The sequence below is a fragment of the Nyctereutes procyonoides genome, unplaced genomic scaffold (assembly GCF_905146905.1).
Source record: "Nyctereutes procyonoides isolate TBG_1078 unplaced genomic scaffold, NYPRO_anot_genome, whole genome shotgun sequence".
Lineage (NCBI taxonomy): Eukaryota > Metazoa > Chordata > Mammalia > Carnivora > Canidae > Nyctereutes > Nyctereutes procyonoides.
In genome coordinates, this window is record NW_026575142.1 from 54,159,662 (window position 1) to 54,183,360 (window position 23,699).

Below are 23,699 nucleotides of genomic sequence, written 5' to 3' on the forward strand. Positions count from 1 at the left end.
GATCAGTATAAATGCTGAAACAAAGACTCAGTATGAAGAGGAAGAAACACCATTCTTTTATGTTTTAAGATATATAGGGGGACAAGAGTGTATGATTCCTATTGGAGGAAATACTCCGTGGTGATCATTGTAGGTAAGATAATTCTAAGCCTGGACTTTGATGTATAGGTTAATAGCTGCCCTTTTCTTATATACATCCATGGAAGCTGAGAAAAAGGCTTGATTCTTGGATATTTAAAAGAAAAGTTACTTCGTGCATTTATGATTTTAAGTGTGGACTTTAAAGGTCCCCTCTGATCTTGGCCTGTGGATGGTAAGATACCTCCTTATTTAAAAAACATGTGTTCACATACTTAATGTTAGGGTGAGATCTGTCAGCCACTCTTCAGGCACCCTGGCAACTAAAATAATATGACAGAAGGTAAATCTCTCAAATCATGTTTAAAATACACCTCCATAAAACTTTCTTTTCATACCATTTGTATAGTACCAATCATATTGAAATGTCATTATTTTCAAAATTAACCTCTTCTCTGCAAGACTTTAAATTACTTTGAGGACATGGGCTATCTTCTACAAACTCTTTTTCCTGCACTATGACTTTCTTGGGACCTGATGCACAATAGATTCTTGGGAAATATTTATGGAAATGCAATTAAGAATAGAGCAGTCTATGCAGACACATTGTCAAACAAGCAAGAACAAGTGGTGCTGGGGTTACTGCTCCAATGAGGATCTTTCTTATAATCTGCAGAGGGAAAAACTATGGAATACTTCTAAATTAAGTCATGCCTGGAAGGCTAACGTCCAGTTTTGCAGAAGGCTGTGGGACATGAAGATTCTGCAGGAAGAAAAAGGCAACTTGCTTGCCTCTGCTGAATATCTGTTCACCTCTAATACACAAAGTCATAAAGACATTGGAAATACTAGTGCGTGTGCTTGTGTATTTAAAAGAGAGAATGAAAAAAAAGAGAGAGAGAATGAATAGCAAGAGAGAACAAACCTGGAATAAGAAAATATTCCCAAAGAAATATAAATTACATGAAAATATAAAAACAAGTACAATGACATTTAGACATTAATATTGACTTGCTAAAAAAATTTAAAGGAAAACATTATTTTTGCTAATTACCAACTAATTTTTGTGACTAAAACCTATTGCTATTCCAGCTAAAATAAATACCTATCCCTGCCTTAGCATACAGAGTACACTTTATCTACCAATAATGATGGCTAAGCATCAGGCCTCTGAACCAAGTGAACCTGTTAACTAACTTCTATATACCTCAGTTTTCTAATTTCCAAAATGAACACAACTGAAGAATTTACCTCATAGGATTATTATGATGATTAATTAAACTGCTATATGTAAAACATCTTAGGGAAGGTATGTGGTTCATAGTATGCGCTCAATAGATGTTAAATATACATGTTAACTATATATTTATTACATATTTTATTTTCAATTCCCAATTATTGAGTTATGAATCCCTCAATATGCCTCAATATTTCAGGTTAGGAGTAACCTGAAACTTGAAAGGAAATTCAGAGTTTAAAAGAACTACCAAATCACTGGTAAGTCATTCCCTGCTACTTTCCTCAATCTAACTTCAGAGAAAACTAAGCTTAAACATTTTTTTTTCTTTAAGAAAACAATGAATTAAAAAACTTGTGGTTCTAGAACGATTTGCCTGTAGTTTGAGTAAATCACTATTTTTAATATTTGGAGCTAATACTCAATATGTCTGGCAATCTTACTAGGGTAGGTGTTTTATATTTTAAAAATTTCATGTGTATGATTTTTTAAAGGTTTTATTTATCAGAGAAAGCAAGAGCATGTGCATGTGTGAACAGGAAGAAGGGCGGAGAGAGAGAGAGAGAGAGAATCCCAATCACATTCCCCACTGAGTGTGGAGCCTGATGTAGGGCTTGATCTCACGATCATGAACTGAGCAAAAATCAAGAGTCAGATGCTTAACTGACTGAGCCACCATGGTGCCCCTCACAGGTTTGAATTTTGATCAACATATGGAAGATTACCTAAACAAGCCTTTATCCTATCTATTTGAACATAAGTATGTATCCATTTTCCATTTTTGTTTATAGAATCACAAAGTTTAGAAGGAGAGACACCTGGATGGCTGAGTGGTTGAGTGTCTGCCTTCAGCTCAGGGTATGATCCTGGAGTACCCGGATCTCGTCCCACATTGGGCTCCCTGAGGAGCCTGCTTCTCCCTCTGCCTATGTCTCTGCCTCTTTCTCTCTGTGTCTCTCATGAAGAAATAAATAAAAACTTTTAAAAAAACCACAACGTTTGGAAGAACCTTCCTAGTTTCCTAATCTTACCTCCCCCTTGATGTGATAATCCTTTCTTCAGCACATCTTATATTTCTATTTCTTCCCAAATATCTTTTGATGTGGGGCTAAATGTCCTTTAAGCGGAATAGAAGGTATCAAATAAAAATGTTACTTATAAACAATCCTTTTCTTCCTATTGAAATCAAATTTAAATTCCTGTAATTTATTATCCAAGGTAATTAATATGACTATAGATTTATCTTAAAATGAAATATATCTGTACTTCTAATGGTCCTTAGATTAACTGCTCTCCAGATGCCACCCTATGCTGAGCATCCATTAAGGATACTCTAGTTTGTTTCTCTCTTAAAGTATGATGCAATCTTACCAACAAAGAATAGGACTATTACCTCCATCCTTCGGGTATCACATCCATGTTTATAAGTTCTGTTAGCATCATCTATATCATAGTGTTTATTTGTACTGGATATGTTTACTTAGGATAAACCTTGCTTTATTAGATGCTTCGACAACTGGAGTATTTTGTTAGTGGCATTTCCTACTTACTTGAGAGGTCCCAGTGTATATTGAACAGAGTCTGTTTATTTTTATATTTCCAAGGATCCTTCCCACTATGTGTGTTCATGGAGACAAGTTTGAGGGATACATAATTCACAGAGACATTACCTCTCCACAGTGATGGAGGTAGATGGCCTAAATAGATGAATAACAGGAAAGGCAGGGATGCCCAGAGCTATCAGGTTGACCTCAGTGTCACTGGTGTAGTATAGTGGAAAACAATCTTGAGTAGGGTTTTGAGGAAAGGTTTTGAAGTATTCTTTCATGGACAAATCCCAGCTCTCTCATTTATATCTGCATGACTTTGAACATATTCCAAACCTAGTTTCCCCATGATTTAATTTTAGATAATACTTAACTTGTAAGATAATTTTTAGGATGACATGGAAAGTTAGTACAGTGCAGTTGTTAGAAATTTGAGCATCAGAAAAATTTGACTGAAACCTTGGCTTTCCTACTAACTAGTTTCTTGACTTTGGCTAAGTTTTGATTTCTTCTTCTTTAAAATGAGGATAATCATAATCTCCCCCTTACTGTATAGAAGTGAGAATTTAATGGCAATGCTGTCACATGGTAAGTCTTCAATAAACTATGTTGATTGTTATAATGACTGCAAAAACATAATACTATGCCCGTATCAAAGAAGGTAATCAATAAATAGTTAACCTTATTTTTTGGTGTCTACCCCTATAATTTCCGATAACCTTAACTTTAGACAAATAATTCCTGACTCAACATGAGAGAAAACATGTTTGATATGATGTTGGAAAGCTTTCCAGAGTATCAGGTGATTCATTAGGGAAAGAAACCCTTATAAAAATAGAGTAAATGAGTTAAAATAAGAGAGTGGAATTCTTCACAGGGTAATATGGAAACCATCCTGGAGTTATTTGCATTTCAATTTTGTCTTCTCCATTCAAATATAGGCTCCTTGAGAACAGGATCAGGATCAGGACTTCCACAAACCCAGCAGAGTTCCTTGCATATTAATGGGACAGGTACATATAATTCTTTAAATGTCAGTTTTTTTCAACTATATAATGGTGTTAATAATAATTGCCTATTATATAAGAGTATTGTTGTATCCACAAGAGAACAGTTACTACAGTAGTAAAATAAATTATATAAAGACTTGTAAATTTTGAAGTGCTATTGCTGACAGGTCATTAAATCATTCTATGTTTAGTTACTGTGTGTGTGCTTGAGAGAGAGAGAGAGAGAGAGAGAGAGAGAGAGAGAGAAATAAGGATATATATGTCAATATGTCAATTGGTCTTCTAGTGTAGTTTCTGGTGTCCCGGCATTTCCTTGTCCTTAAACTGATAAAGTTAGTGATTTGAACTGTCAGAATTTAGTAGGCAGACTCCTGTATTTAATGTAACCAGTAGGGGGGATCTTAATAGGGAAAGAGTGAAGGGGCAGAGGTATCAAATGGTAACAGGCTCAGCAAATGGCATGACTATAAAAACCATTTTTGAAAGACAGCCAACAAGACTAATTGAGGTTCTAGTCCAATAAAATAAAACTAATGTGCCTTGCCTCAAAGGGGGTCTGTAAAACTCTAGTCCGTTGTAGAATGCTCCAGCACACCAAGTACATAGGCGCAATGTGAGCTAGGCATGGAACACATCTAAAATCTATGCAACCTAGAGTGACACGAGGAGTTCTACAGGAGCCAGAGGTAGCGTTTCAGTCTTCTGACTTGGAAGATCACATGAAATGGAAATGTAGCTTTCTGGAGTTCACTTCAAGATAAATACAAATGAAAATATGTGGAAGCTTGTGAATACAGTTTTAACACTTCTGAATTTTTTTTATTTTTTATTTTTTAACACTTCTGAATTTAATTAGAGGGATGATTTATACAGATGACAAGTGCAGTAGCAAAGAAAGAACCTAGCTAAAAGACAAGCTTGGCATCTCTCAAATCTGTTTGCATGTCTACAAAAATGGGATGATAATAAAAAGAATATTATTAGAAAAAATAAACAGATTATCAAAATATTCTTATATTGCAAAGCACACATAAAAATGTAAAGAATAAGACTCATGATTCCACTTAGCATATAGGAAGCCGCATGACAATGTCACTTTCACAAAATCATGCAAAATCATGACTTTTTTCAGTGCATGCATGAGAAAGCTGAGGTCAACAGACTACCAAGGGTAGAAATTTAAAATGGTTACAGCCCCTCTGAGGGGAGAGAGGGGCACACAATAGTTGGACTGTTGGTAGGGCATCTAAGGAAGAGGTCACCATAAAAGTGATTAAACAAATTAATATTTTAATTTTTTAACTGAATGTATTGGCTACATGAAAATTTAGATTTCCTGGAAGCTGAAGACATCATGAAATCTCATTAATTTGCTAAGCCTATGACATGCTAAAATTAAAAACATACAATATCAGAGACTGAATTCAGCATATGAAACAGTAAATGAATTTGAAATTAAGATCAATAGAAAATATTTTTACTGAAATACAGAGAAGAAAAAGAGTTTAAAAAATATCAGAACTTCCAGGAGATAGGAGACAGGTCAAAGGACCTAATATACATGTAATTGGAATAAGAAAGGAAAAAGAGAATGGGACAAAAGAAATATTTGAAGAGACAATGGCCAACTTTCCCCCTAAATCAATTAAAGAAAACAACCAGCAACTCAGAAAACCTAGGGATAAATATAAATAAAACTATAATTAAACACATCATAGACAAATAGATGATAGCAGACTTTCCAGCAGGCACTATACAATCCAAAAGAAAATAGAACATGAACTTTGAAATACTGAAAGAAGAAAAGTTATCACCTCAAATTTCTATCCTGAGTAATAATAACATTTAAAAATAAAGATTAATTAAACACTTCTTTGGACAAAATGCCATAAGAAACGTTAAAAGAAGTTCTTCAAGCAAAATGAAAAATAGTATTCCATGGAACTGTAAATCTAAACACACACACAGAGAAGCATCAATACATTAGATGTGATAAATATGAATTTTTAAACATTTTAAAAATCATTAAAAATAATTAGCTGTACAAAACAAAAAGAGAACTAAATTGTAGGGTATATAACTAGTAAAATTAAGATGCGTGATAGTAATCCCATAAAGGATGAGAGGGATAGGGATCCCTGGGTGGCGCAGCGGTTTGGCGCCTGCCTTTGGCTCAGGGCGCGATTCTGGAGACCCGGGATCGAATTCCACGTCGGGCTCCCGGTGCATGGAGCCTGCTTCTCCCTCTGCCTGTGTCTCTGCCTCTCTCTCTCTCTCTCTCTCTCTCTCTCTCTCTCTCTCTGTGTGTGTGTGTGTGACTATCATAAATAAGTAAATTTAAAAAAAATTTAAAAAAAAGGATGAGAGGGATAAAGTAGAAGACTGCTGTTGAAAGATCATTACATTATGTATGAAATGGAAAAATATTTGAGGAAGACTATGGTCGCCTAAGGATGTATATTGTAAACCTATAGAAACAATATAAAAAATAAGCAAGAGATATAACTAATAATCCAATATAAGGCAGAGTAAGAGGAAACAGGGAGCAGATAAAACCAAAGAAAATCATTTTTAAGATTGGTTTTAAAAATATCAATAATTACATTAAAGGCAGTGGTCAAAACACAGTAATCAAATTTTAGAAATTATCAGAATGTCAGATGGGATAGGTTGACTAGAAGTGGAAGGATATGGAGAAAAGATACACATGCCATCAATAATCAAAAGAAAGCTATGATAAATTTATTAATAACAGACAAAGCAAACTTCCAAACAAAGATTTTTACTAGAGATACAAAGATAAATTACATAATGATACAGGGATATAAAAGGCTTAAGTATGAAATGCGAAAGCTGATAGAACTGAAAACAGAAATAGAGAAATTTTGGACTTGGAGACATCAGCAGTCCTTCCTCAGTAATTGGGAGAACAAGCAGACAAAAATCGTTCAAGTATGGACTTGAACAGTATCAGCAAACTTAGCTGAGCTTTATAAAATATTCCACCCAATAAAAATAGAATATACATTCTCTTTAAAGTACACATGAAACCTCACCAGAGTAGACAACTATATTATTGGCCATAAGACAAATCTTGAAAAATTCATAGGAATTAAAAGAATACAAAGTATGTTTCCTTAATCCAAAACAAACTAGCAATCAATAACCAAAAATTATACAGACATAATCAAATATTTGGCAATTAAATGAATATATGCTAAATGACTAGGACTAGTAGTCAATAATTTTAAGGAAAATTAGAAAATATTCCAAATTAAATAAAATGTGAAAACAGAGCATATCAAAATGTACAGGATATAACTAGAGCAGTGCCTACGGGAAAATACATTGTATTACATGTCTATATTAAAAGAAAATAAGTATCTATATTCAATAATCTAAGTATCCATATTTTTTAAAAGATTTCATTATTATTCATGAGAGACACAGAGGGACAGAGGCAGAGACATAGGCAGAGGGAGAAGCAGGCTCCTCGCAGGGAGTCCGATGTGGAACTCGATCCCAGATCTTGGGATCATGCCCTGAGCCAAAGGCAGATGCTCAACTGCTGAGCTACCCAGGCATCCCTCTAAGCATCCATATTAAGAAAATTGAAAAAGATGAACAAAATTACAAAAATCATGAAACAGAAAGAAAATAACATGAAGTAGCATTCATTAAAATAAAATGACCAGGTTCTGATTCTTTTCAAAGATAAATAAAATTCATAAAACTTTAGGATGACTAATTTTAAAAAATACTGAAAAAAAAATAAAAATGAAAAGACTGAGGAAAAAGAATGCCAGAATTAGTAATCAAATAAGGATATCACCCAGATTGTACAAATATCAAAAAGAAAAAAGAGAGTAGTGTAAGTAACTTTGATAATTTAATGAGATGAACATATTTGAAAAGTGAAAGCTATGAGATGCACTCAGGAAAATTAGCTAGAATGATTAGTTCTATACCTTTTATTAATGAATTTGAAATTTTAGTTAAACACCTTCCCTCAAAGCCATCTACCCACACAGATAACCTCTCCTGGTGAATTTTATCAAACATTTCAGGAGGAGATGATGTAAACTTGACACAAACTCTTCCAGCAAATAGATGAGGGTTGTTATTGACTAAATACGTCCCTGCAAAATTCATGGATTGAAATCCTAACCGCCAGTATGATGTTATTTGAGGGTGAAGTCCTTAGTAGGTGATTAGGTCATGAAAGTGGAGCCCTCATGAACAGGATATTGCCCTTATCAAAGAGCTTCCAGAGAGCTCTCTCACTCTCCCTGTCATGTAAGGACACGGTAAGAAGACCACAATTTTTTTTTTTAAGAAGACCACAATTTATGAATCAGTAATAAGGTACACACCAGACACCAAATCTGTAGACGCTTTGATCTTGGATTTCCCAGAACATGGGAACTTAGTGTTTGTTGATTAAGCCACCTAGTCTATGGTATTTGTGTTATATTCTGAATGGACTAAGGCAAGCATGTAGTTCTTCCTAAACATTTATGAGACCTCTTAACAAAACTTGAAAAAAATGTTTCAAGGAGATAAAAGATCTATATCCCTCATTAATCAAGATCTTTGAAAAGTAGTATCACTTCAAATCCAGCAGTATGGAAAAGGATAATATGTCATGATCAAGTGGAATTTATGCCAGAAAGGCAAGGTTATAATTCACTAGGTAGTAAGAGATTGAAGGTGGGTAAAACTGGTAAAGGGCGTCAGGAGATACAAACCTCCAGCTTCAAAATGAATAAGTTATGGGGATGTAACATACAGTATGGATACTATAGTTAATAGTAATGTATGTATATTTGGAAATTGCCAAGAAAGTAACTCTTGAAAATTCTCATAATGAGAAAAAAAATATGATCTTGTATGGAGATCAAAGATAGCTAGACTTATTGGGGTGATTATTTCTCTCTTTTTTTAAGATTTTATTTTATTTATTCATAGAGACAGAGAGAGGCAGAGACAAAGGCAGAGGGAGAAGCAGGCTCCATGCAGGGAGCCCGGCGTGGGACTCGATCCCGGGTCTCCAGGATCGCGCCCTGGGCTGCAGGCGGCGCTAAACCGCTGCGCCACCAGGGCTGCCCTGTGGTGATTATTTCATAGCTTGAACAAATAGCAAACCATTACACTGCACACTTGAAACTAATATATGTCAATTATACCTCAATAAAAAATGAAACAGGAATAAATTTAACAAAATACATACAAGACCTACGCTTTTTTAAAAGATTTTATTTATTTATTCATGGGAGACAGAGAGAGAGAGAGAGAGAGAGAGAGAAAGAGGCAGAGACGCAGGCAGAGGGAGAAGCAGGCTCCCTGTAGGGAACCTGATGCGAGACTCAATCCCAGTACCTTGGGATCACAACCTGAGCCGAAGGCAGATGTTCAACCACTGAGCCCCTCAGGTGCCCCTATATGGTTTTTTAAATTAAAAAAAAACTGTCAAGAAAAATCAAAGATCTTCATAAAAGGGAAATATAGTATGCTTACAGATCAGAAGATATAATACTATTAAGAAGTCACATTTTCCCAAATTGATCTAAAATCCAATGAAATCCTAACAAAATCTCAGTAAGTTCTTTGGTATACATTGACAAACTGATACTAAAATTTTTGTGGCAATGTAAAAGGCCTAAAATAGCCAAAAAAATTTTGAAAAACTTCTAGAAGGAGACATAGGAGAAAATTTTTTGCAAGCTTGAGTAAGGGAATGATTTTGGGGGGCACAAAAAAGCATGATTAATAAAAAAAAAGACCAGATTTAATCAAATTAAAAATACCTACTCTGTGAAGGAAAACGTTATGACAAGGAAAAGACAAGCCACTGAGTGAAAAAAAAAAAAGCAAAACACAAATCTTATAAAATTCTGGTGCTCAGATATATCAAGAACTCTCACAACTGAATATTAAGCAAAAGATTTAAACAGTTCATCAAAAATATATGAATGAGAAATAAGTACATAAAAAGATTCTCAGCATCATTAGTTATTAAGAAAATATAAATTAAAATAAAAGATACCAGAATACATTTATTCAAATGACTTTTTTTTTTTAAACTGGCAACGCATGTCAAATGGTACCAAGAATACTGAGCAACCGGGACTCTCATATATATCTGGTAAGAATGCAAAATGGTAGATCCATTTGGGAAATCAGTGTAGCTATTTCCTATTAAGTGAAAACTTGACCAGGTGATTTTAGGAATCCTGTATCTATGTATTTGTCCAGGTGAAACGAAAACATAAATCTCAACTCAAGGCCTCCTATATTAATGTTTAAGATGACTTTATTCATAATCATCCCAAACTAGAAACTACCCAAATTTTCACCAACTCCTGAATGAATAAGTAAATTGTGGTATATCCATCCAATAGAACACTCTCATTAAAAAGAAACAAAGTGCTGATACATTTAGTAGCATGGATAAATCACAGGAGCTTTACTCTAAGTGAGAGAAGCCAGACACCAACGACTATATACTGTATAATTTCCTACAGCCTTCTGGAAAAGGCAAAATTATAGGGATAGAAATCAAATCGGTGGTTACCAGGACCTGGGGGTTGGGTAGGGTTTGACTGTGAAGAGACATGAGGGAAATTTGGTGGGATATGGACAAAGTCTGTATCTTGATTTTAGTGGAGGTTACATATGGTTTATGTTTGTCAAAACCCCTAAAACTGTACATTTTAAAAAGTCTGATTTTGTGTGTATAAATTACATCTCAATTAACTTGACTTAAAAAAGATGTTAGGAAGTAACAGATTTTAATTCAGGTAAACCACAGCATTTGCAGTCACGTTGGTCTTTACAAAGGATCTTATTTGTATGTCTTTTTAACACAGTTGTGAGGTTAGATAAGGTGTTGGGTCTTTTAGCTACACCATCCAATCCCTTTTCCAGTCGGGTGTGACTGAAAGTAAACATAATAGGAGATTATGGGGAGAAAGCAGAATGAAATCTCGGTGTGTATTTCACACACACAATCCCTCCCCTGTGGGTTGCTCTGGACTGGCCATGTCCCTTGATGAAAGGTCACATTTCTTCTGACAGGCAACTTTGTCTACCCATATTCCTCTGTCTCTCCTTAAACTTTAAGCCTTCAAGATTAGGGATAATTGGCTACTATTGGGTTCAGGGACCAGAGAGGTCCCTCTACACCCTGCCCACATTAAATTCTCCACAACTTATTCAATTTCAACGTGCCATCTCTTTACTGTCACAATCCTGATTGATACATAGAACAAGGTTCAACTCCTAATTCCATCACTTTGAAGCTGTGAGCACTTGGCCCATGCATTTATCATATTTGAACTTTAGTTTTTTCACCTGTTAAACATGAATAATAATACCTCTTCAGCAAGGTTGTCATGCAGGTTAAATAATGATATACTAGCTGAAGAGTTTTCATTAATATTTTCTCCCTTTTTCATCTTGGTCTCTCCCTTCTATCACTGGATATATATTCTCTTTCAACTTCTTCACATGCTCCTGTTTCTGCTCTCTCTTTCAAGGTAACAGAATTTCCCTAAAATGTATTAATGCATAAGCAATTTATACAGGGGGTATATAATGTGCAGAACCCTGCATAAATGGCTTAAATGTACCATGGTTATGTTCCTGGAATAAGCTTGCTATTTTGACTGCTGCAGAACAGTTAAGTCAAACTTTTGAATTAGGTCAACAAAATCCACAAATAGGGTGGAATCTTTGGACTGTCTAAGCAGGGACAGATCTGGAATAAATCAGCCGCAGATATCACTTGTCAGCATGCTGGGGGAGGCATTTCAAATAAGGGTAGAAGGTACATCAAAAATATTGCCTTTGGTAGCATTATGATGTATCCATTAAATCTATACTGAGAGTTTTCCGTCATGTGGATTCAAGCTAACATAATCGTTTTATGGCAGTAATGTCTAAACAAGGGTCCACAATTAGGCTGTATTTTTATCTTGACTTGTGAACTATCACTGCCAACTACTCAAATTTCAAGCTTGTTGAGAGGTATGTTATCCTGGAAACCCTTCATTAAAAAATGAAACATTTTACTGTCCCACCAATTTGATGTGCTCTGGTCAGTCCCTATCTAGATCCAAATTAACCATGCAATTGTTTCTACCCTAGTGACTAGTATTTTTAATGACTTTTAGAGAAAAACCAAAGAGAACAAATTTATTTCTATTTTCACAAAACATCATCTGGCTTGGATTCCTTTTCTAGCTTTTTATTTTTTTTTCATTTATTTATGATAGGCACACAGTGAGAGAGAGAGAGGCAGAGACACAGGCAGAGGGAGAAGCAGGCTCCATGCACCGGGAGCCCGACGTGGGATTCGATCCCGGGTCTCCAGGATCGCGCCCTGGGCCAAAGGCAGGCGCCAAACCACTGCGCCACCCAGGGATCCCTTTTCTAGCTTTTTAAATAGTGAGATAGGATGACGTTGTGGGAAAGGAACTGGGTATGGAATTAAGATACGTATTTGAAATCTGGTTCTGCTACTACTTCCCAGCTGTGTGGCCTCATAGAGTCATTTGATTTATCTAGACTCAGTTTCCTTTATCCATTAAATGGGCATCTGGTGGTGAATCAAATGAGCTCATAATGATCTAACAGCATAATACGTATTCTAGAACTTAATAAATTATTATTTTTTTTTACAATCTGTGTGTATAAGGTTGCAAACGTGATTACTAGGAAATGAAATGAAGAAACCTTTCAGACAGAGGCAGGAATGTTTTGGTGAAATTAAAATTAAAATACTGGAGGACGGAGAAAGATAAGAATGATTACAACGCCTGCATTTATAGCCCACATGTCACAGTTCGGTATTTATAGGTTTGTGAGTGACAACCTTCCCAGTATAGCACTGTTAATTATGAAGTAGCTGTCAGTCTCCCTGACACAGCGCTATGCACCTGACTAAGGCTAAAACTGCTCACCATTTCCATAGATGATCATTTCATTTAAGAGTCCAAAATATACACCAATAAATCAGTTTGAGTTTCTGGGTATAATCTCCCTAAATCTTACTTTGAAATAGCCTGGTGAGCCTCTCTCTCTCTCTCTTTTTTTTTTTTAACAAATACTAGTGCATTTTTGTTTCCCAAATATGATTTGTAATTATCCGAGCTAGACATAAAACCTCAGGGAGAAGTGATGGGTCTCAGGCTGAACACAATATTAAATGTATACTTAAATTTTCCAGAGTCCAAGCTCCTGTTGCTACTTAAATACCATGATCGAAGCAATAGATAAATACGGAGAAGAGAGAGGGAAAGAGAAAAGCTGAGAGAAAGAGAATAAGAGAGAGAGAGAGAGTGGGGGGGTGGAGGCTGAAGAGAGGCTTGGGAAAATATTCAGTGGAAAATCTAGAAATGATGTAAGAGAAAGCAAAGACAGGGATTGGAGTAAGGGGTGTCTAACTGAGACTATAAAAACTCAGAGAGAAAACTCACCATCAGGGCTGAGTTTGGGAGAAACTGCACAGACAGGACTCTAAAGTTAGAATCTCCTGATTTTTCACAAGGTAAGTTAAATATAAAAACTATGAGAAAAACTTAAGGGCTTACTTTTCTTTTAAACTACTTTTTAAATTTTCACATACTGTTAAAATGTTTCGATTATATCTTGATTTTGAATGTTTTTTGGTAATATTTCCCTCTCTAAAATGAGTAGAAAAATCTAAGAAGATATTTTTGTAACACAAAATTAAGGTGGAGCTAATTGTTCAGATATTTCTTATTTATTATATTGTTTGTTGCTTTTATTTCCCACTTCAAAACAAAGAGAAAGACAATGCAAGATGATGAATCTCTATATATGTTAACAGTATTAATTTTGCTTTCATCAAAGATGCCCAATGTTAGAAAATGTTTAAGTGTATAAAAGTGCTCCACTTTTAAAAGCCTCGGTAGAAAAGAAAGATTTTCTCTTATCTTGATTTCTATCAAAGTTAAAGCTTAAGAGATATCCCTAAATTAATCAAATTCTAAATTCAATATTCTATATTCTTCAAACCTAAAGTATCCTCTGGTTTTCTTCTTATAAAACTCAAATATGCCACTATGATATTAATAACAGTTTAGACTTAAGTCATACCAATTCTTTTGTATTTGAAGTGCTCTTGCTATTAAATGATTACATTGAGAGTTAATCTGAAACATATATTTGAGTTATGTTTAAGAACAAATTTAAAACTTTATTTCAGGTTTTCATCTGTAGGAATAGTGTACACTCAATAAATTCAGTTTTACCAATGCAAAATATTGCTCCTTCAAAATACAATGATAGATTCCATAGGTTTAGGAATGTGATAATTATTTGTTTTTAAATTATCTTTCTAGAAATTAAATAATGTTAATAATAATAATAATACAGTATGAAGATTTTGATGCCCACATAAGCTATGAAATTGATAGGTCTCCCCAAAAACATCAAGCATGGCATGTATCTCCTCCATACTTTGGTACTAGTTTTCAGTATTCTTACAGAATTTTTCTAAGAAAACTCTCCCATGGATGTGAATTCAAGTCTCCTCTTTGTAAGCAAACTACATGCACTGTGGTGTCATTCAATAAGTCAGAGTAGGCTTTTTTTTCTCCCCCTTATTTCTTGGAGTTTTGAACAGATTCCAGTATAATGAATATGGGCAGTAGAGAAGCAGATATGTTTAGTAGACTAGATTTGGGCTCTTCAGGACTATAATTTTAACTTCTTGTTAAAATACTTTCAATGATTTGAACCTTTGATTAATAAAATTAGATTAATGGAACTTGTCCCAAAGGAACAGAGCTCAAGTAAGCAGTCCCAAAATATTGCCCCAACTCTGTCACTGTGTAGTTTATAGCTTCAGGCAAGTCTGAGGCACAGACTAGGGTTCAATAATATCCTGTTATTATGGAAAGAAACAAAAAAGCTGGAAATGCCATGAAACAGAGTGGGAAAATGGCCAAAGGAAGCTCCCACATCAGCTAGTTTTCCTATATTACAGAATGAAGACTCAGTTTCACAGTACTTTGGAGCTAATCTTTACACATTGCCTAATTTAATCTTATTGCCTATATTTCATCTACTGAGATCTCTATATACTGGACACTTTTGCTTAGAGACTATGGTGCCCTCAGAGGAACATGAGCTTGGGGGTCAGAAAACCAGACTTCTAATCCCAGTCGTGACTTCAGCACGTTTCGCTCAGCCTTCTCTGAGGCTTCATTCTCCCATGGAGTTATAAAAGGTGAGCCCCAGGTCACCAGGTACCCTCCTAGCCCTGGGTACCTCTCTATGTAGGCCAACTCCCCTGTGCCTGAGGTCTCTCTGATTAGAGGTCTCGTTTAAGTGAGCCTTTCCCTGTCTTTAATCAGATAGTTTTCAGGGTATCTCTGTGGAGCAGTGGTTAGCGCCAGCTGTCATCATTGCCGGGTGTCTTAGCTGGCTTGAACTGACTGTCGCCCAGCCTTAGCCTTATCAGGGTCCCATCAGCTTAGGCCTCAGCATGAGGCTGCTCCCACAAGAACAGTTCCTCCACCATGCATCACCCTACTCCCTCCTTTTCTTTATCCATCTTAAAGTTTTCCTTCATCTCCTTTCCCTTTGCCAACCTAATTATCTCTGAGCCTTGCTCTCTCCATCTGTTGAGAGTGTTAAATTTGACAGTTTCCAATGAGCATCCCCTCCATTTTCTAAAATTCTATGTTCTAGTGACACATAAGGCTGTAACCATGCAAAAAATGCACTTTTAAAATATCACCCATACCACCAATGGCAACTTGGCTGTTGGCCCACCAAGTCAGAGCTGTGGTTCCCACGGGATCATTTTGCCGGGTGCATTTTCCTGTAAGCTCTGACTTGTCCATCCACACCAAGGCTCTAAGAGGCATCCTCTCTTCCTCTGTCTCTTTTGCGGTCCATCCCTTCCCTGCTCTTCCAGTGCTTGTGTAAGGTCTAGTTCCAGTAACAAGATCCTTCATTCCCTTAATCCCCATGGTGGTTCTGCTTTCATGACACGCTTGACTATTGCTATACAGTCAATATCATAAAAACTCTGTGAAAATCATAATCCTAACAACATAGAGATTTTCAAAAAAACAAAGTCAATAAAGACATTTTATGAACTGTAAAACAAAAATAGGTATCATATAAAATTCTATTAAAATTCAATTAAAAATTCACTTTTGTTACTACAATGAGAACTTGAATAATTATGTTTTGAGTATAAAAGAGATTACTTCCCTTTGTTTTCTTCCCATTATGATATTCTATTGTATGCTAATATTTTCATAGAAATATTTCATAGAAATGTTATTGCTGAAATTAATGATAATGTATAATATACTGTAACACCAAATGTCGGAGTGGTTTGCACTTATAACTCTCTTTGGTGAAATTTCTTTCCTTGCTCAATATTACTTTATTATAATTCATTTAATAATTACAATATCACTTTGCCATAATTCTAGAATTCAAGTAATTTAAATGAATTTCATCCTTAAAATGCATAAGGATAAAAAAATATTTTTCATGACATAAAAAGTAGTATGGCATCTTTCATTAAGCTGCCAGATTTAGAAGTCATTATCAGGATAATGATAACTATTATTTGCATAATTAATTTGTGCTAGCCAATTGCATTATTTGTAATCCTTATAATAAACCCACAAAATAAATTTGTGCCCCATATTCCTGATGAAAATATTAAAGCAAGAGGCTAAGTAGCATACCCAGTCAAGAATCATATCCATATCTGTGTAACTTAAGGACCAACCTCTTCCTGCTAATTGACTTCATTGTATACAGAAAGTATACACACAGTACAGGGAGTTCGTATACCAGTATTCTAAAGTAACTCTGCTTGTCTCAGGGCATCTATTTTAAAAAATACAATTATAATATTTTTTCATTTAGATCTAGCATGATTGATGTGGTGATGAAAGGAGAAACATTAATTTCAAAATAATAAAGTACTATGCAAATGTTTAAAAAATGGTTACTTACAACAATTGTACTTGAAAGGAATGGAAGAGCCTGTTCTTGCAGGAAGAAATTCCTGGGCAGAGCACGTGGTCAAGGAGTCTCCACTTTGACCAGGCTGTGAGCATCTGAGGACAAGATGGGTATCTTACTCACTGTTATCTCCCTGGTGCTTGACACATAATATATACCTAATAAGCACATCCTATTGAGTACGATAAAATTTATATTTTTGACCCTTCATGTACATTTTAGACAGTATTTTTATTGATTATATTGGCCAGTTAATGTAATTGAAACGTAAGTTAATATTTTTATCATATATTATATGTAAGTACAAAATGAGATAAAAGATAAAAGGTGGTGGTAACATTCCACAATATCCTGAGGCTTATCTATGTCATCTTTAATTGCATTTGTCCTTTGAAAGCCTTTTTATGCCAGATAAAAAGCCCTCCAATGTATCAAATGGACAAGCAGCTAGTTTATGTACAAATCTACCAACTTTTCCCTACCCATAATTTTAATGATACTAGTTTTTCTCATGGTCAAGCATTAGAATAAAACAAGAACTCCCATTAGCAGAATTGTCTAGAATTGTCTACAGTCATACACTAAAGATTTTTTTCTACTTCCAGGTGACATTGTTTTATTTCAAGAACCTTGCATTAATTCAGGGATCTAAGCACAAGCTAAGGTTGGATAAGGAGCAATCTTAAACTCTACTGGGATAATTATTGGAGAATATTGATTTGTGTTGCTTTCATTAGAATGAGAATCTGAGATATTGAAACATTAATGGACTTGCTGGGACTCTGTCATGAACTTCGTCCCATATTACTGTGGTTGTACAACTTGGGCAAATCTCTTCCCTTCTCTAAGCCTTAGTTGTTTTCATATCAATAAAGCTGGAATGTTAATATGGTCTGCATTCCTATTTACCTAACACATAAAGCTGCTTCATCATTCATTCATTCATTCATTCATTCAACACATCATGTTAACTCTAAATACTTTGTTAAATTTATTTACCTGGGCTTTTTAGTAATGCAATCTTCCCTTATTGTCATTATAAATTCCCTCTTAAATTTTGCAAGAAAAGAGACTAGTACTATGATTGAAAATTCCAACTAAGCAAAAAGAGAGACTTAACAACAAAATTTTTGAGATTTTTCCAAAGGCAATAATGTCTAAAAAAAGAATGAAAAGGGTGCCAAATAGAATAAAATCAATTAACACATGTATAGTAGTAAATTAACATTCTTCCTGATTCACAGCATTCAGGGAAAGTCCTTTGAAAATGCAGGTGTGTGCTACACTAAGAACATGTCATCCGTAAACATTTTACTTTATAAGCAGTTTGTTTTGGAGATGGAAAAATGTTTTATGCTCTTATAAATCGGTTATACTTGAAGGAGCATGAAACTGAGAGTCTGAAATGTAAGTTGTTTTTCTGGCTCTTTTAACTTGCTCTGTGATTTTGGGAAATGTACTATTGCCTACTGAAGAGCAATGTGAATGAGAAAGAACACATTCCTGATATTTTAATTAAAACAAAAAAAAAGGGAAATGTTAAACTGCTATCTCAATTTGCACCTTTCTTTCAGGATTGTACTTGAAACATAAAGTACCCATCACACAATTTACTCAAGATAACAAAATTTACAAAGAGAATTTCAAACAAATGTCTCAGCAACACAAGTATTTTTCTCAGATGTATTTTTGGGAGGATGATATAGATTATATATATATATATATATATATATATATATATATATATATATATATGCTGACAGAAGCTACAACTCATAATTCAAACTGCTTTTGGACAAAAATCCTCAGTGATTTTTAAGTCTTTTATTTATGATGATACAAAAGCAATTACCCATTCCTAAAATTCTAAGTGCTACACTGAGTTGTTCACTGGGGCCAAATTCCAGAGGCAGGGAATTGAAGCTCCAGTAAGGAAGAGACCCTCAATTCACCTGGTCTGAGTCTCTCAAGTATTTCCAGCACCTGGCTGCTTCACTCTTCAAAGAAAACTAGTAGCAACTTTCTTACCACTCTGTTCAAATACTGTCACTCACCAAATATCAAAATTATCTGTACAATGTCAAACTGTAATGTTGCACAATCTGTAATACTTTATCAATGCCCCCAAATTTTCAGTTTCCTACCTGGTTGTTGAGTGTAAGTTTAATGTTCCCTGGAAGAATTTGGCTTCAAAGATCTGCCTTCAGCTCAAATATAATCCCCTTGAAGCCATGTAGTTAATCTTTTCCCATGATCTTATAGTTTACAAAACGTTTTCATGTACAATTTAGAGTTCCCATTGAAAATTTTTTACCTATTGTGAAATAATAATAAAAATGATTTGGTATATTTTCATAAATAATTATCTTTATACATTGTTAGTAAATAATATGAAATATAAGATTAAATACACTTATTACTGATATTTGGCAATCCTAAACCAAATCCACAATGCTTATGCTGCTGGTAAATTAATTAATTTTAAATTAACTAAAATCAAAATTTTACGAATTCACACAGTGAGTTTTATTAGACAATAATTTTATTTTGACAATTTAAGCATCTTGTTTAGGGTCACCAGACCAATAAGTAGCACAGCAAGGACACTTCTCTCTATCCTTCAAATCTAATTCTGTGTAGTTTTTCTCACCATCACAGAAATTTTTATGACGTTTCTGCCTATTTGTTGACTGAGTTATATTTTTATAATACTAAGCATAATGACTTAAGCATGATGAAAAAAAAGTAAAAAAAAACCCAAGTAAACATTTGAAAGTACATTAGGTGTGCTATATTTCATCCATTCTGATGCACATTTAACATCTTGGAAATTGGAATGCGTCATACACTTGATAGGATGTCATAATTTAATCGGTAGCATGTTTTCTTTTTAAAATACATGTATTAGATGGGATCTCTTACTATAAATGACATGTTAAAATGAAAGATTTGGAGGCCCTTCTGATTCAGCTGGAAATACTTTAAATTCAAGAGGAATGTGTTTATGTCAAAACCTACATGCAATTTTATGCATAGACTGGATGTTTTGAGGGACAGCAGAAGGTCTTTCTAGCGACACCTGCACCAACTATTATCATTACCTACAGTGTCTGCACTTCTGTCAGAAAAGAGCCAGATTCACCAACAGAATTTTAAAAAGCTAGAAGCAATATTAGAGGTCATTTAGACCAAGCCCATTTCACTCCACCTAGAGAGGAAAGAGTAGCCCAAGCAATAGATATGGTCAAGCCAAGGCAGGGCCTCAGTCTCCCAAGACTTGGAGCAGGTCTCTTTCTAGTACAGTGAGCCACATAGACTTTGTGTCAGGCATTGTCCCTTTTAGGTCCTCTTTTGAGATAAAAAAAATGATAGACACTCTGTTATCTATTATTCCTAAAGCTTTTCTTTGTTATCAAAAAGACCTGGATGACTGTAACTCATGGAGCAGGGTACAGGGCACACTGAGCTTACTGTTTTACAGACTTACTCGGAGCCAAGCTGATTCACCAATTGCTTAGATGACTACCATCACTTTCTTTTTAATTATTTAATTTAATTTAATTTAATTTAATTTAATTTAATTTAATTTTTATTTTATTTTATTTTATTTTATTTTATTTTATTTTATTTATTCATGAGAGGCACAGTAAGAGAGGCAGCAGAGACGTAGGCAGATGGAGAAGCAGGCCCCCTGTGGGGACCCCGATGAGGGACTTGATCCCAGAACCCTGGGATCAGGACCTGAGCCAAAGGCAGACCCTCAACCGCTGAGTCAACCAGGCATCCCACCATCATTGCTTTCTAAGAAGATGGTGAGCAGTGCAGTGCGCAGGTACTCATGGTCATTGCATAGTGTCAGAACTAGGGACCTTTTACAATATGTCCTATTAAATCTCACTTTAAAAATATATAAAGCCTTAATTACTTTGTAAGTCCTTTATCCTTTATCTTTAAGCCCTTTATTTTTAGTTTTTGTTGAAAATAAGGGTGGGGCAAAGTCTATTTTGAGTATTTCCAGTCAAATAACTAGGGTAAACTAAAAATTCCCAAAGTTATCAAGGTTCACCCCCAAACTCAGTATTCTTGAGACTTTCTAACATTTCTACTACCCATAGGTCAGACAGTAATGATAGTCTTAGATTGAAGAGAAGTTTTCTTCATCACCAGAGTAGTTTCTGTTTTTCAACACCAGCCCTCAAGGCAGATAGTTTAAAAGTGTCATTAAAAAGTGCATACAGGCAGATGTTGGCTCACAATGTTTTTTTTTTTTTTTTTTCAGCTTAACCTCTCTCTCTCTGACACCTACCCTCATTCCTGTTTGCTTTCTTATTTAGATCTGTGGGTTTTGATCTTTTCTCTTTTTTCCTGTCTCAACCCACTTGAGACGGTTTTTTTTTGTTTTGTTTTGTTTTGTTTTGTTTTGTTTTTTGGTTTTTTTTTGTAACAACAATGACTCATTTTCTCACCGATTCTCAATAAGGCAAACATCTTTCTTCATTCTAACAGAATTCTCATTTAATTCTAGCTTAAATATAATTAAATAGTTTCTTTGCTACTGTACTTTCAGAGCCTTTAATATGCCAATATGCATGCTCCGTGTTCCTTGAGGGAATCTACAATATATGTTGCTTCCCAAACTTAAAGGACAAAACTTCACACACCTGGCTCCCTCCACTGCCACTCCAGCTACAGTTTGAGGATCCCTTTGGGATATAATTCTGACATGTGGAAAAGTCTTTGAAACAAAGGTTGAGAAGTTGCACAATGTGAATGTTTGTTTGTTCAGCAGTATTATTCACAATGTGAAAATGCAGGAACATAGTAGACCAGTTGGCTGACAGTGAATGAAGTACTGCACCTAATTTTATCAGTCAGGTCCCACACTCACTGTCTCCTTTGAAGATCCTCACTAGCCAGAGGAATAATATTCAAAAACTGCTCAATGTAAATGACTGATGTCCTGGAAAAATGACAAACGTCTCCGCTCTAGTATATTCCTACAATGAACATCCTTCAGTGTTCTTTCTGTGATTTGGAGTGTACATGGGGCCAACTAGATTTTAAGTCATAGGCTATATTTATCCACTATCAACAAAATAGGGAAACGGAGCTCAACCTACTCTTTTCCTTCCCTCCCTATAATTTCCTCTATTTCTAATTTTGTGGCAATCAAGTTTCAACTAGTTAATCAAATGTCTTTTGTGTGGCAGGTGCCAGGGTGTTTGTTTTCATTAGTGTACCAACTGCCATATTTAGGAACTTGGCCTTTTGGTTAACTGGCTACAAGCATGGCTTTAAACCATTAAATGTGTGTATTTAAACTCAGCATTTATTTTTACATCTCCCTATCCAAATAATCAGGATGTGGTTATCTGTAAGATGATACATTATGACTTTTTCCTATATACACCCAAGCACAAAAATATATGCCTTGGACATAATCATCAATATTATAAATGCCCATCATCCTGTGCCATTTATAATATCGCAAAGGTGAAGAGAAACCTGGTTAGTAGAACGTACATAAAAATAGTTAAAGGGAATCCACATGGAAAGACATAAAATTGGACAGTTTCACACTTTGTAACCTGTTTTTAACATGATAAAAAATGAGGAAGGCAAACATCACAATTGTAGCTTAACTTTGATTGAATAAGAGAGCTATTTTTAAAAAAATAAAGATATGCAAGAAATATGAAGTCATTTTTAAAATAATCCAGGTTTTGATGTATCTTCTGCAGTTAAAAAGACATCAGAATAATCAGGAGGAAAAGGTATAATTCTGTGGCAGATATTCTAAAGAATTCGTAATGCATTTTTATTGGTATTTTTTTAATGTTTCTTTTTTTTTTTTTTTACTTATGATAGTCACAGAGAGAGAGAGAGAGAGAGAGGCAGAGACATAGGCAGAGGGAGAAGCAGGCTCCATGCACCGGGAGCCCGACGTGGGATTCGATCCCGGGTCTCCAGGATCGCGCCCTGGGCCAAAGGCAGGCGCCAAACCGCTGCGCCACCCAGGGATCCCTTTATTGGTATTTTTATCGGATAGCTGTTGCATTCTTTCTTGTTATTTTTCTACTGTCTCAATTTAGAGAACTAGTCATGAGTTACTGTTTTTTTGATACTTACAAAAGTGCTCAGCTCAGATATCAGTTTGTTAGAAAGAGAACACAGAATTTACTGCCCTCTTCCAGAAAGGGTGGAATATAGAGAAACAACTAGTGGTTAACATAGTAAGAGTCCAAAATATTTGTTGGTGACATATTGAAGAACTAGTTTAGACTAACATGAAAATCAAAATTATATTCAATAGGGATCCCTGGGGGGCGCAGCGGCTTAGCGCCTGCCTTTGGCCTAGGGCGCGATCCTGGAGACCCTGAATCGAATCCCACGTCGGGCTCCCGGTTCATGGAGCCTGCTTCTCCCTCTGCCTGTGTCTCTGCCTCTCTCTCTCTCTCTCTCACTGTGTGCCTATCATAAATAAATAAAACAAAAAAACTTTTTAAAAAATTATATTCAATAAATGTTATAAACACACTAAAATCTGTTTATGCCCATTTTAAGTGTTAATAGACATGGTTAGCACAGACGCTACCCTGTCTATATAAAACACTTATTTGTCTGTATTCTAACAGATGATCTTTCTTGCTAAAATCTACACTAAGGTTTCACAATAGCAGTATTATAAGGAAATGTCATAAAAAAATTCTTGGATCACACCAAAGCGAATGTAGTTACTAAAGAAATACTTAGTAATACATCATCAGTGTTCTTTCACTAGCAAATTATAAGTACTATAGGGGA

The 23,699-nt window shown here is 35.1% G+C and overlaps 1 protein-coding gene across 1 annotated transcript in view; it reads left to right on the forward strand.

Annotated features, from left to right (window-relative positions):
• Positions 1 to 13,348: 13,348 nt before the first annotated feature.
• The window catches only part of OSTN (osteocrin), a 43,483-nt gene continuing 33,132 nt past the window's right edge, over positions 13,349 to 23,699 (forward strand). The window contains exon 1 of the mRNA XM_055308289.1: positions 13,349 to 13,422. The gene's annotated coding sequence lies outside the window, so the exon portion shown is untranslated. The remainder of the gene's footprint in view (positions 13,423 to 23,699) is intronic.